The sequence below is a fragment of the Myotis daubentonii genome, chromosome X, assembly GCF_963259705.1.
Source record: "Myotis daubentonii chromosome X, mMyoDau2.1, whole genome shotgun sequence".
NCBI classification, from domain to species: domain Eukaryota; kingdom Metazoa; phylum Chordata; class Mammalia; order Chiroptera; family Vespertilionidae; genus Myotis; species Myotis daubentonii.
Genome location: NC_081861.1, coordinates 88412826 through 88422888, shown reverse-complemented (window position 1 = coordinate 88422888; position 10063 = coordinate 88412826). Strand labels below are relative to the sequence as shown.

Below are 10063 nucleotides of genomic sequence, written 5' to 3'. Positions count from 1 at the left end.
GCTCCTCGGATAGGGCAGGCTGCTCATGTGGCTGCTGCTGCTTGGACGAGGGCAAGATGCTTGCGCAGCTGCTGCTCCTTGGACTGGTGCAGGGTGTGTGCAGCTGCTGCTCCTCGGATGGGGGTGGCCTGCGCAGGGCTGCCGCTCCTCAGATGTTGGCAGACTGCTCATGCAGCTGTTGCTCCTCAGATGGGTCGAGCTGCTCGCGTGGTTGCTGCTCCTTGGACGGGGAGTGGGCCGCTCACACAGCTGGTGCTCCTTGGACAGGGGTAAGCCACATGAGCCTGCTGCTCTTAGGCCTGGGGCAGGCAGCTCACGGGGCTGATGCTCCTTGGACAGGAGCATGCTGCTCACGTGGTTGCAATTCACTGGACTAAAGCGTTGGGCTGGTCAGAGGGGAGTGTGCTTCAGAACTCACAGGAACCTGCGCCCGGGGTGGCTGGAGACTCGGTGACTGTGGGACCACAACCGAGGTAGCAGGTCCCTGGAAGGAGTGGCTGTAGAGTCCCAGGTGTTACCTGAGGGCACCCTGGGTGGAGGTGAGGCTGGGCTCTCAGTCATATCAGCTCTCCTCTTTGAAAAGGCGAGGCCTCTGAAGAAGAGCTGGCCTCCTGGTCCTGTTTGCAATGGTAGCAGAGGCTGCCTAGTTAGGTGAGCCCAGTTAGCCTGCCCCCGAAGGTCCTGTGGGGTCTAACTGTGCCTCATTCACACATTCCCACACACACACACACACCACACACCACACAACCACACAACCACACACCACAGACAACCACACACTCCTCTTTTGCTCCCTCACTGCCACCTTCTTCCTTCCTCTATAGCTGTGTCTAGGGCAGCCGTGGGCAAACTACGGCCCGTGGGCCAGATCCGGCACGTTTGAAATGAATAAAACTAAAAAAAAAAAAGACCATACCCTTTTATGTAATGATGTTTACTTTGAATTTATATTAGTTCACACAAACACTCCATCCATGCTTTTGTTCCAGCCCTCCGGTCCAGTTTAAGAACCCATTGTGGCCCTTGAGTCAAAAAGTTTGCCCACCCCTGGTCTAAGGTGTAATTGACCTGTTCGTTAATGAAGTTTCCTCTCCAGGTGTCTGGTTATGTGGTTTGCTCTCTGGCACTTTAGCCAGACAGGATAAAATTCACCTTAACAAGACATGACCCAAAGGGAACAAAGCATGAATGTTCTCACGACACTGATAACCCCAATATAAGTGACCACCTGAGAAAAGAGAATTAGGGGAGAGAAAAGAGAGCACAAATGATATCTAAGAGAGAAAAAAAAAGATAAGAGAGAAAAGAAAAGGGGGAATATATATATATATATATATATATATATATATATATATATATATATAGAGAGAGAGAGAGAGAGAGAGAGAGAGAGAGAGAGAATACCACAGAACCAATAGATAAACCAAACAAATACAAACACCATACACCCAGTAAAGAGGGTGGGGACAGAATCTGTAGAGGATGAGCTGATATACAGGAAATAAGGTTAAGAATTGGATAAATATGGGGAGGACCTCAATTAAGTATAGAGGAAGTAGAAAAGGGATGAGTGGATAAGAAGAGAAAGACGGGGAACAAAATAATATATTTACAAAAAAATTGATTAAAAAATGGTATAAAAATAGAATATAGCAAGTAAAAATAAAATAAAATTGAATGATGAAGAAATAATGTCAAAAGAAGTAGAAAATAACGCAACAAACAACAAAGGAAAACAAAGAAAAAAGAAAAAAAAAGAGCTAACAAAATAATAATAAAAAAATAAAAATGAAAAATTGAAATGTCATTCCTTTGGCTGGCTTAAGATCCCAATTTTCTGGAATGTCTGTGATTTTTTTTTCTTCTGTTGCTGGGACTGAAGGCCTCTCTATAGGCCAGACCCTGTTAACTCCCAGGGAGTAATCAGATTTTTTTTAATCCTTTCTACCATTCAGGGTGGAATCTGGGTGTGGCTGTATTCCTTGCTTGGAGACAGGAGGGAGGGGTTATGTCCTCAGGGAAAAATGGCTGCCCAGAACCTGGGCTCAGGCGTGAGTCAGCACTCAACTTGCTGCCACCTCTCCTGGACCCCCTTCTCTCCCCAGCCTCTCCCCAGATTCCACTCGTCCGCACCTTGTCCTGCCCCTCAGCATGGGTGAGTGTCTGTATCCGAACTGTCCTATGAACAGGGTTCAGTGGAACAAAAAAAAAAAACGCCGGCCGCAGAAATGGGGAAGACTGAGTCTCTGTGAGGACCTCTATTACCGGCACTGCGTGGTCTGGTCAGCCCTTCAGGCTGCCCCCTCTGGGCTCAGTCTGACATAATTATGGAACCCAGATCTCAAATCCCCCAGTGCCAACAGTCCTGTGGATCTCCGTTCCACAGTCAGAGGCTGTGCCTGTCCCAAGGGACTTGGCTGGGTGCCGCACGGTTTCCCTCTGACCCTCTGGGCTCAGAGATCTGGCAAACTTTCTTGCCCAGATCCATGGTTTTTACCTTTCCAGGGGAACTCTGCCCTTCCCAGCTGCAAACTGTCTCACCAGCTGAGTCTCCTTCACCAATTCGGGGTGGATGTTATTCGTTTCAGCTGCTCATTCTATTTGCTCTGGCACAAGCCTTGGGATGCATCCACCTGTTCCGCCGCCATCTTGTCTCTCCTCTGCCCATTTTTTAATTGGATTGTTTGACTTCCTTTTGTTGAGTTATACGAGTACTTTATATATTTTGGAAATTCACCCCTTATCCGGTGTAGCATTGGCAAATATGTTCTCCCATACAGTGGGTTCTCTTTTCATTTTGATGCTGGTTTCTTTTGCTGTGCAGAAGCTTTTCATTCTGATGTAGTTCCATTTGTTTATTTTTTCCTTTGTTTCTCTGGGCTTAGGTGATGAATTGGGGAAAATTCTGCTATGTGAGATGTCTGAGATTTTGCTCCCTACATTTTCTTCTAGGATTTTTATAGTTTCATGACTTATACATTTAAGCTTTTTATCCATTTTGAGTTTATTCTTGTGTATGGTGTAAGTTGGTGGTCTACTTTCAATTTTTTGCATATATCTGTTCAATTTTCCCAGCACCATTAATGGAAGAGACCGTCTTGACTCCATTGGATGCTCTTGCCTCCTTTATCAAATATTAATTGAGCATAGTGGTTTGGGTCAATTTCTGGGTTCTTGTTCTGTTCCATTGATCTTTATGCCTATTCTTGTGGCAGTACCAGGCTGTTTTTATTACAGAGGCTTTGTATTATAACTTGATATCCAGTATTGCGACCCCTCCAACTTTGTTCTTCTTTTTCAAGGCTATTGTGGCTATTTGGGGGCTTTTTGGTTCCATGTAGATTTTTGGTATATTTGTTATAGATATGTGAAATATGTTGTTGGTATTTTAATAGGGATTGAATTGAATGTATAGAGTGCTTTGGGTAGTATGGACATTTTAATTATGCTAATTAAACCAATCTATATACATGGTGTATTCTTCCACTTGTTTATATCTTCCTCTATCTCTTTTTTTCAATGTCCTATAGTTTTCCAAGTACAAGTCTTTTACCTCCTTGGTTAAGTTTATTCGTAGGTATCTTAATTTTTTGTTGCAATGGTAAGTGGGATTTTTTTTTGGATCTCTTTCTGAGTGTTCATTATTAGTGTGTAAAATGCATCAATTTCTGAGTGTTAATTTTGTGTCCTGCTACATTCCCAAATTGATTTATTAAATCTAGTAGCTTTTTGGTGGAGTCTTTAGGGTTTTTTTGTACAACATCATGTCATCTGCAAATAATGACAGTTATACTTCCTCCTTTCCAATTTGGATGCCTTTTATTTTTTCTTCTTGTCTGATAGCTGTGCCTAGGGCTTTCAGTACTATGTTGAATAAGAGTGGTGAAAGCAGACATCCCTGTCTTGTTCCTGTTCTTAGGGGAAATGGTTTTATTTTTTGTCCATTGAGTATGATGTTGGCTGTAGGTTTGTCACATATGGCCTTTATTATGTTGAGGTATTATCCCTGTGTTTCCACTTTGCTGAGAGTTTTTATGAAAAATGGGTGCTGGAGTTTGCCAAATGCTTTTTCTGCATGTATTGGTATAGTCATGTGATCTTTGTCTTTCAAATTGTTTATATGATGCATCACATTTATTATTACTTTTTAAAAATATGTTTTTATTAATATTTAGAGAGAGAGGAAAGGATAAGGATCAAGAGACAGAAACCTCAATGAGAGGGAAATATCAAGGATTGGCTGCCTCCTGCACGCCCGCCCCTTGCCAGGAATTGAGCCTGAGACCCAGGCATGTGCCATAACCTGGAATTGAACTAGTGATCTCCTGGTGCATAGGTCGATGCTCAACCTCTGAACCACACCTACTGGGTGTGTATCACATTTATTGATTTATGAATATTGTACCAGCCTTGTATCCCTGGAATAAATCCCACTTGGTCATGGTGTATGATCTTCTTAATACATTGCTGGTTCAGATGTGCTAATATTTTCTTGAGGTTTTAGCGTCAATGTTCATCAGGGATATTGGCTTGTAATTCTCTTTTGTTGTATTATCCTTATCTTGTTTTGGAATTAGGCTACTGCTGGCCTCATAAAAAGAGCTTAGAAGTGTTCCTTCCTTTTGGATATTTTGGAATAGTTTGAGGAGAGATGTGTTAGTTTTTCTTTGAATATTTGTTAATACACCCCTGTGAAGCCATCAAGACCATGGATTTTGTTTGCTGGGAGTTTTATGATTACTGCTTCAATTTCATCAGCTGTTATTGGCCTATTCAGGTTTTCTGATTCTTTCTGATTCAGTTTTGGAAGAATGTACTTTTCTAGTAATTTGTCTGTTTTATCCAGGTTGTCCAACTTGTTGGCCTATAATTGTTCCCAGTATTTTTTTACATTCCTTTGTATTTCTGTGGTGTCAGTTGTTCCTTTACCTCTTTCATTTCTGATTTTATTTATTTGGGTCCTCTCTCTTTGTTTCTTGATGAGTCTGGCTAAATGTTGATCAATCTTGTTTATTTTTTCAAAGAATCAGTTCTTAATTTCATTGATATTTTGTATTTTTTTTAGTTACTGTCATTTATTTCCACTTTTATCATTATTATTTCTTTCCTCCTACTTTGGGCTTTTCTTGTTGTTCTCTTTCTAATTCTTTAACTTGTAGGGTTAGATAGTTTATTAGAAATTTTTCTTGTTTTTTTCAGGTAGGCCTGTAGTACTATGAAATTCCATCTTGAGACTGCTTTTATTGTGCTACTTAGATTTTGAGTTGTTGTGTGTTAATTTTCAGGAACTTTTGTATTTCTTCCTTGATGTCCTTGATTTCCTCATTGTTTTCTTATTTATTTATTTATTTATTTATTCATAGCTCTGTGTTTTTTGTTTGTTTGTTTTGAGTATTTTTTTAAAGTTGATTTTAGAGAGAGGAAGGGAGAGGGAGAGAGGGATAGAAGCGTCAATGATGCGAGAGAATCATTGATTGGCTGCCTCCTGTATGCCCTCTACTTGGGATTGAACCCACAACCTGGGCATGTGCCCTGACTGGGACTCAAACTGTGACCTCCTTGTTCATGGGTTGACATTCAACCACTGAGCCACACCAGCTGGGCTCCTCATGATTTTTTAAATAAATTTTCTTTATTTTATCTTACTTTATTATAAGAATACAGCATATAATACATATAAACATACAAAGTATATGTTAATTTACTGTTTATGTTATCAATAAGGCTTCCTTATGTTCAATAGGAGGCTATTAGTAGTTAAATTTGGGGGAGTCAAAAGTTATATGTAGATTTTTGACTGCACAGGATTGGTTCCCTTGACCCCCACATTGTTCAAGGATTAACTGTAACATTCCACAATAAAGATTAATTTTTAAAAAATACCACATGATCTCACTCACTTGTGGAATATAATGATCAACATACACTGATGAACAAGGACTGATCCAGAGACAGAGTGGCATTGATTGGACTGTCGGGCCTTGGAGGGAAGGTAAGGGAGGGTGGGGATGAGGGGGGGAGATCAACCAAAGGACTTATATGCAAGCATATAGGCCTAACCAATGGACATGGACAACAGGGGGGTGAGGGCATGAGCAGGGGGTAGGGGATAATGAGGGGATAAGGATACATATGTAATATTTTAATCAATAAAAAATATATTTAAAAAAAAGAGCGCAAGAGAAATAGAGGGGGAATTCTAAGAAATCATTGCCTAATACATGATTATAAAGATTTCCTTCTAAGTTTTCGTCTAACAGATTTATAGTTGTAGCTTTGACATTTAAGTCTCATATTCATTTTCGTTTAACTAATGTGTATAGTGTGAGGTGAGGGTCTAAGATTGTGATTTTGCATGTTGATATCTAATTGTCCTCACACCACATGTAAAAAGACTATCCTTTCACCATTGAATTTCTTTGGTGCCTTTGTTGAAAATTAATTGACCATAAATATTAGGATTTATTTTTGAACTTTAAATTCTGTTCCATTTATCTATCTTTATGCTAGTCACAGAAGAACAAATACCACACTAACTTGATAACTATAGTTTTATAGTGAGTTTTAAAATTAGATAGTGTAAGTCCTCCAAGTTGAGTTTTTAAATATTCAAAATAGTTTTTAGGATCCCCTTCTCCCCCCCCCCCCACCCCCTTCCCTCTGGCAACCACCACACTGCTGTTTGTGTTCATGAGTTTCAGCTTTATATCTCACACATGAATAAAATCATATGGTTCTTAGCATTTTCTGACTGACTTATTTCACTTAGCATAATGTTCTCAAAGTCCATCCATGTTGTTGCAAATGGCACTATTTCATCTTTTCTTATGATTATTATTCCATTGTGTATATATACCACATGGTCTTTATCCAGTCCTCTATCTTGGGACACTTTGGTTGTTTCCGTGTCTTGGCCACCATGAATAATGCTGCAATGAACATAGGGGTGCATATATCTTTGCAAATACATGATTTCGAGTTTTGCTGGTATATACCCAGGAAAGGGATCATACGGTAGCTCTATTCTTAATTTTTTGAGGACTCACCACACTACTTTCCATAGTGGTTATATCAGTCTACGTTCCCACCAGCAGTGAATGTGGGTTCCCTTTTTCCCACAACCTCTACAACACTTGTTATTGCTTATCTTGTTGACAATTACCGCCTTAACAGGAGTAAAGTGGTATCTCATTGTAGTTTTGATTTGCATTTCCCTAATTGCTAGTGAGGTTGAACATCTATTGCAGGGGTTCTCAAACTATGGCCCGCGGGCCACATGCAAATACAAATATTGTATTTGTTCCCGTTTTGTTTTTTTACTTTAAAATAAGGATGTGCGGTGTGCATAGGAATTTGTTCATAGTTTTTTTTTTTTTAACTATAGTCCGGCCCTCCAACGGTCTAAGGGACAGTGAACTGGCCCCCTGTTTAAAAAGTTTGAGGACTCCTGATCTATTGGCTATTCATATGTCTTCTTGGGAGAGGTGTACTTCAAGGTCCTCTGCCCACTTTTTGATTGGATTGTTTGTTTGGTGGTTAGTTTTATGAGTTCTTTATATATTTTAGAATTTATTTATTTATTTATTTTCTCATTAATCTTTGTTATTTTAATGGGTCTCAAAATTCTGTGACAGATTTTTGGCCATGTTGTTTCCATTAAAAAGTACTGATTTTAAAAACTAATAACTTAAAAACTGCCACACACACAAAAGAACCACAAATGGTCCACAAAACATTCTCCTTTTCTTCTGAAGGTTTTACGATGCATTGTAATCATTAACCAGTATTTTACTATTAAACCTAAATGGCCAATTGAGACAAACAGTTCTGAGACCGTTCACACCACTGATAAAGACTGGGGTGGCAAGTGTTGGTAATAATATTCGTTTAGCCTTCTGAACTTTCTGGGCAGACTTGGTGACTTTGCCAGCTCCAGCTGCCTTCTTGTCCACTGCTTTGATGACACCCACAGCAACTATCTGTCTCATGTCACGAACAGCGAAACGGCCCAGAGGAGGGTAGTCACAGAAGCTATCAACACACATGGGCTTGCCAGGAATCATATCGACGATGGCAGCACCACCAGATTTCAAAAACTTGGGGCCATCTTCCCAGAATGACAATCAATCTTCTCCTTCAGCTCAGCAAATTTGCAAGGAATGTGAGCAGTGTGACAATCCAGCACAGGCGCATAGCAAGCACTGATCTGGCCTGAGTGGTTCAGGATAATCACCTGAGCTGTGAAGCCAGCTGCTTCCATTGGTGGATAATTTTTTAAATATATATTTGTATTGATTTAAGAGAGGAAGGGAGAAGGAGAGAGACAGAAGCATCAATAATGAGAGACAATCATTGATAGGCTGCCTCCTGCACCCCCACACTGGGGATCGAGCCCGCAACCCAGGCATGTGCCCTTGACCGGAATTGAACCTGGGACCTTTGAGTCTGCAGACCGATGCTCTATCTACTGAGCAAAACCAGCTAGGGCTGGTGGATCATTTTTGCTGTCACCAGTCACATTGCCACGGCGAACATCTTTGACAGACACGTTCTTGACGTTGAAGCCCACATGGTCCCCAGGAAGAGCTTCCACTCAAAGCTTCATGGTGCATTTCAACAGACTTTACTTCAGTTGCAATGTTGACTGGAGCAAAGGTGACCACCATGCCGGGCTTAAGAACACCAGTCTCCATTCAGCCCACAGGGACAGTCCAATACCACCAATTTTGTAGACATCCTGGAGGGGCAGACACAGGGGCTTGTCAGCTGGACGAGTTGGTGGCAAGATGCAATCCATAGCTTCAAGCAGTGCAATTCCACTGGCATTGCCATCTTTATGGGTGACCTTCCATCCCTTGAACCAAGGCATATTAGCACTTGGCTCCAGCATGTTGTCTCCATTCCAACCAGAAATTGGCACAAATGCTACTGTGTCAGGGTCGTAGCCAATTTTCTTAATGTAGGTGCTGACTTCTTTAACAACTTCCTTGTGCTTTTCTGGCTGTAGGGTGGCTCAGTGGACTCCATTTTGTTAACACCAACAATCAGCTGTTTCACACCCAGTGTGTAGGCCAGAAGGGCATGCTCACGGTCTATCCATTCTTGGAGCTACCTGCTTGAAATTCACCAGCACCAGCAGCAACAATCAAGACAGCACAGTCAGCCTGAGATGTGCCTGTAATCATGTTTTTGATGAAGTCTCTGTGCCCTGGGGCATCAATGATGGTCACATAATACTTGCTGGTCTCGAATTTCCACAGGGAGATATCAATGGTGACACCTCGCTCGCGTTCAGCTTTCAGTTTATCCAAGACCCAGGCATATTTGAAGGAGCCCTTCCCCATCTCAGCAGCCTCCTTCTCAAATTTCTCGGTGGTTCTTTTGTTGATGCTGCCACATTTATAGATCAGATGGCCAGTAGTGGTAGACTTGCCGGAATCTATGTGTCCAATGACGACGATGTTGATGTGAGTCTTTTCCTTTCCCATCTTGGGTTTGAGTTACTGGTGGTTTTCACGACACCTGTGTTCTGGCGGCAAACCCGTTGCGAAAAAGCTATATTTTAAAATTTAAACCTTTGTTGGAGCTACTGTTTGCAAATATCATCTCCCATCTAGTTGGCTGTCTCTTTGTTTTGTTTTCAGTTTATTTTGCTGTGCAGAAGCTTTTTAGTTTGATATAGTTCTTTTCATTTATTTTCGCCTTTTCTTCCCTTGCCTTTGGGTCAAGTTCATAAAATGTTCTCTATGATCAAGGTCTATAAGTTTGGTACCTATATTTTCTCCTATATTTCCTCCTTATAGTCTCAGGTCTTATATTTAGGTATTTGATCCATTTTGAATAAATGTTTGTACATGGGTATAAACTGTAATTTAGTTTCATTCATTTGCATGTGGCTTTCCAGTTTTCCCAGCACCGTTTATTGAAGAGACTATCTTTACTCCATTGTGTATTTCTGGCTCCTTTGTCGAAAATTATCTATTCCTATACACGTGGTTTTATAGCTGGGCTCTCTATTCTGTTCCATTGCTCTGTGTGTCTCTTTCTCTGCCAGTACCATGCT

The 10063-nt window shown here is 41.0% G+C and overlaps 1 pseudogene; it reads right to left on the bottom strand.

Moving 5' to 3' along the window:
- Positions 1 to 7568: 7568 nt before the first annotated feature.
- LOC132224960 (elongation factor 1-alpha 1-like) lies at positions 7569 to 9549 on the bottom strand (annotated as a pseudogene).
- Positions 9550 to 10063: the final 514 nt, after the last annotated feature.